We start from the raw sequence: 4,892 nt of genomic DNA, 5'->3' as shown, positions 1-4,892 counted from the left end.
ACTCTTCTGCTGCGCCACACCTGCCAATAAATCCAATCCTGCTGGGACTCTTGAAACTCCACAATCCCTGGCTTGAGGCCAGTGCGAAAATTATCCTATAAGGCTACTGGAGCTAGGATGCAGCAGCTAATCCTGCCTCTTTACAATTCTATATCTTATTCAGGAGGCCTTTAAAAATACACACATCAGTCTTCTTGATGAACGACTACTAGGAGTGACCAAACTTTTCTATATTGCACATTTTTTTTTAAGCATTTAGGCACATCTTGCTTGAAGTTAAAGAGAGTCTTAGCAGAGGGATGGTTTCCATCCATCGAGCTCTGTTGATGCAGCGGGCCCAGCTATTGGCCTCCGCTTTCTTGCTTTACTCTGCTGTAAGAGTGATTCCAGATCGAACTCTAGCACACAATCAGAGGTTTAGGCGCCAGTCCATTTTTTCTCCTTTGGTACCTGGGGCTGTCCTGCAGCAGTTAACTTTGCCCTTTTTAATTCCTCCATCTTCTTCCAGGAAGCTTTTAAAATACGTTACGCACACAGTCTGCTGTACTGAATGACTCCTATTGATCCCTGAGAGGAATTCTAACACACTAACTGCGGAGTTTAGAACGCCAGCTCTTCCATTAGGCCACTGGGCTGCTCTTTTGTGGCAGCTAACTTGCCCTTTTAATTCTGCCATCTTGTTTAGGAGGCCTTTTAAAATACAAAACACAGATCTCTTTCTGGGACAAATTCAAACTACTATGAGAGGACCAAGCTTTTCACGACCAGGCTGTGGAAGTTGCCCCTTTTTTTGGGACTCAGGCACGCCTAGAAGTTAAAAAACTCTTAGCAGAGTATGGTTTCAACTCCATCGACCTCTGGGTTATGGGCCCAGCACGCCTGGCCAAGGCTCCACTCTGCTGTAAACCACCCCAGATGGGACTCTCGAACCCACAATCCCTGGCTTAGGAGGCCGGTGCCTTATCCATTAGGCCACTGGGGCTGTTAGGCAGTAGGCAACTTACCCTTTAATTCTGCATCTCATTCAGGAGGCCTTAAAATACACACACCAAGTCTTCTAGATGAATGACAAAAAAAGAGAGGACAAAGATTTTCATGACCAGGCTTTGATGCTGCCCCTTTATTGGAGACTCAGGCATGTCTGGAAGTTAAAGAAGAAACAGCAGAGAGAGGTTTCATCCATCAACCCTCTGGGTTATGGGCCCAGGACTCTCTGCTGCGCCACTCTGCTGTGAATCAATCCTGCTGGGACTTGGAACCCACAATCCCTGGCTTCAAAGGCCAGTGCCTTATCCATAAGGCCACTGGGGCTAGTAGTAAGCAGCTAACTTGCCCTTTTTAATTTATATCTTATTCAGGAGGCCTTTAAAATACACACACACAGGCTTCTGGATGACCACTACTATGAGAGGACCAAGCTTTTCATGTTGCACATTTTTTTAAGCATTTAGGGCACATCTTGAAGTTAAAGAGTCTTAGCAGAGGATGGTTTCCATCCATCAAGCTCTGAGATACCGGGCCCAGCACGCTTCCACGCTCGCCACTCTGCTGTGGTGATTCCAGATTGGACTCTAACACACAATCCCAGGCTTGGAACGCCAGTGCATTTTCCCTTTTAGGCCGCTGGGGCTATTATGCAGCAGCTAACTTGCCCTTTTTAATTCTTCATCTTATTCAGGAAGCTTTTTAAAATTACTTACACACAGTCTTCTGGATGAATGACTACTATGAGAGGACCAAGCTGTGGATGTTGCCCCCTTTTTTTTTTAAGCATTTAGGCACGTCTCAAAGTTAAAAAGTCTTAGCAGAGGATGGTTTCGATCCATCGACCTCTGGGTTATGGGCCCATCACTCTTATCCGCTGCGCCCTCTGTGTAGTGTCCCTGATTGGATTCTAACACACAATCCCTGGCTTCAAAAAACACGCCCGGTGCCCTTTTTCCCTTTATCCACTGGGTGCTGTTTTTGTGGCAGCTAAACTTGGCCCTTTCTAAATTCGACTACCTCTTGTTTTAGAGGCTTTAAATACAACACTTAGATTCTTCTGGATGAACACTACTATGAGAGGACAAGCTTTTCAGCCCAGACCGCTGTGGAAGATGTTGGCCCCTTTTATGGGACTCAGGCACGTTCTAGAAGTTAAAAACTCGTAGCAGAGGATGGTTTCGATCCATCGACCTCTGGTATGGCCCAGCACGCTTCCGCCTAAGCCACTCTGCTGTAAACCACCCCAGATGGGACTCCTAACCCACAATCCCTGGCTTAGGGTCGACAGTGCCTTATCCATTAGGCCACTGGGGCTGTTAGGCAGTAGGCAACTTACCCTTTTAATTCTGCATCTCATTCAGGAGGCCTTTAAAATACACACACCAAGTCTTCTAGATGAATGATAAAAAGAGAGGACAAAGATTTTCATGACCAGGCTTTGGATGCTGCCCCTTTATTGGAGACTCAGGCATGTCTGGAAGTTAAAGAAGAAACAGCAGAGAGAGGGTTTCCATCCATCAACCTCTGGGTTATGGGCCCAGGACTCTTCTGCTGCGCCCACTCTGCTGTAAATCAATCCTGCTGGGACTTGAACCCACAATCCCTGGCTTGAAGGCCAGTGCCTTATCCATAAGGCCACTGGGGCTACAGGGGTCAAGCAACTGCTTGCCCCTTTTTAATTCTATATCGGCTTCGAGGCCAGTGCCTTATCCAAAGGCCACTGGGGCTAGTGATTGCAAAGCTAAGTTTGCCTTTTAATTCACATCTTGTGCCAGGAGGGCTTTAAATACACACACAGAGTCTTCTGGATGAGACACTGGAGAGGACCAAGCTTTTGGGCACTACCAGACAGTGGAGGTTGCCCCTTTTTGTTGCAGACATCAACAGCTCTGAGATACGGGCCCAGCAGCGTCCGCAGCGCCACTGCGCTCGTACAGTGATTCCAGAGGATACTTATAACCAACAACCAGGGTGGAACGCAGTGATTTTCTATTAGGCCGTGGGGCTATTATGCAGCAGCTACTTGCCTTTTACTCTCATCTTATTCAGGAAGCTTTAAAAATACTTACACAACAGCTGCGTCGGGATGAATGAACATGAGAGGACCAAGCGTGGCGGTGCCCTTTTTTTAAGCATTTAGGCACCGTCTCAATAGGTAAAAACGTTTAGAGAGGAGGGTTCGATCCATCGACTCTGGGAGGGCCCAGGCACGCTTCCGCTGCGCCACTCGGCTAGTAAGTGATCCTGCAGGATTGGACTCTAACACACCATCCCTGGCTAAACGAGGCAGTGACGTTTTCATTTAGGCGGGGGGTTGGATTGGCGTTCCCCCCCCCCCCGGGGGAGCGCGGTACACGTAGTCATGAAGCTTTTAAAATACTTACACACAGTCTTCTGGATGAATGACTACTATGAGAGGACCAAGCTGTGGATGTTGCCCCTTTTTTTAAGCATTTAGGCACGCCTCAAAGTTAAAAAGTCTTAGCAGAGGATGGTTTCGAACCATCGACCTCTGGGTTATGGGCCCAGCACGCCTTCACGCTTGCGCCACTCTGCTGTAAGTGATCCCTGATTGGATTCTAACACACAATCCGTGGCTTAAAACGCCAGTGCCTTTTCCATTAGGCCACTGGGGCTGTTTGTGGCAGCTAACTTGCCCTTTTAATTCTACATCTTGTTTGAGAGGCCTTTAAAAATACAAACACAGATTCTTCTGGATGAACAACTACTATGAGAGGACCAAGCTTTTCACGACCAGGCTGTGGAAGTTGCCCCTTTTTTTGGGGACTCAGGCACGCCTAGAAGTTAAAAACTCTTAGCAGAGGATGGTGTTCGATCCATCGACCTCTGGGTTATGGGCCCAGCACGCTTCCGCTGCGCCACTCTGCTGTAAACCATCCCAGATGGGACTCGAACCCACAATCCCTGGCTTAGGAGGCCAGTGCCTTATCCATTAGGCCACTGGGGCTGTTAGGCAGTAGGCAACTTACCCTTTTAATTCTGCATCTCATTCAGGAGGCCTTTAAAATACACACACCAAGTCTTCTAGATGAATGACAAAAAGAGAGGACAAAGATTTTCATGGCCAGGCTTTGGATGCTGCCCCTTTATTGGAGACTCAGGCATGTCTGAAGTTAAAGAAGAAACAACCACTCTGCTGTAAATCAATCCTGCTGGGACTTGAACCCACAATCCCTGGCTTCGAAGGCCAGTGCCTTATCCATAAGGCCACTGGGGCTAGGGTGCAGCAGCTAACTTGCCCTTTTAATTCTATATCTTATTCAGGAGGCCTTTAAAATACACACACATAGGCTTCTGGATGAACAACTATGAGAGGACCAAGCTTTTCATGTTGCACATTTTTTTAAGCATTTAGGCACACATCTTGAAGTTAAAGAGTCTTAGCAGAGGATGGTTTTCCATCCATCAAGCTCTGAGATCACGGGCCCAGCACGCTTCCGCCGCTGCGCCACTCTGCTGTAAGTGATTCCAGATTGGACTCTAACACACAATCCCAGGCTTGGAACGCCAGTGCATTTTCCTTTAGGCCGCTGGGGCTGTTTTGCAGCAGCTAACTTGCCCTTTTAATTCTTCATCTTATTCAGGAGCTTTTTAAAATACTTTACACACAGTCTTCTGGATGAATGACTACTATGAGAGGACCAAGCTGTGGATGTTGCCCCTTTTTTTAAGCATTTAGGCACGTCTCAAAGTTAAATTTTTTAAGCATTTAGGCACGTCTCAAAGTTAAGTGCCAAGGTTATGGGCCCAGCACGCTTCCGCTGCGTCACTCTGCTGTAAGTGATTCCCTGATTGGATTCTAACACACAATCCCTGGCTTAAAACGCCAGTGCCTTTTTCCATTAGGCCACTGGGGCTGTTTTGTGGCGGAGCTAACTTGCCCT

General features: G+C 47.4%; 1 non-coding gene across 1 annotated transcript; it reads right to left on the bottom strand.

Moving 5' to 3' along the window:
- Positions 1-3,882: 3,882 nt before the first annotated feature.
- On the bottom strand, positions 3,883-3,955 carry trnar-ccu. The gene has a single exon. It is a non-coding gene; the product is annotated as a tRNA-Arg (tRNA).
- Positions 3,956-4,892: the final 937 nt, after the last annotated feature.

Source organism: Cyprinus carpio, chromosome A10 (assembly GCF_018340385.1).
Source record: "Cyprinus carpio isolate SPL01 chromosome A10, ASM1834038v1, whole genome shotgun sequence".
Lineage (NCBI taxonomy): Eukaryota > Metazoa > Chordata > Actinopteri > Cypriniformes > Cyprinidae > Cyprinus > Cyprinus carpio.
Note: the sequence above shows the minus strand (reverse complement) of the source record. Positions and strands in the feature narration are given on the sequence as shown.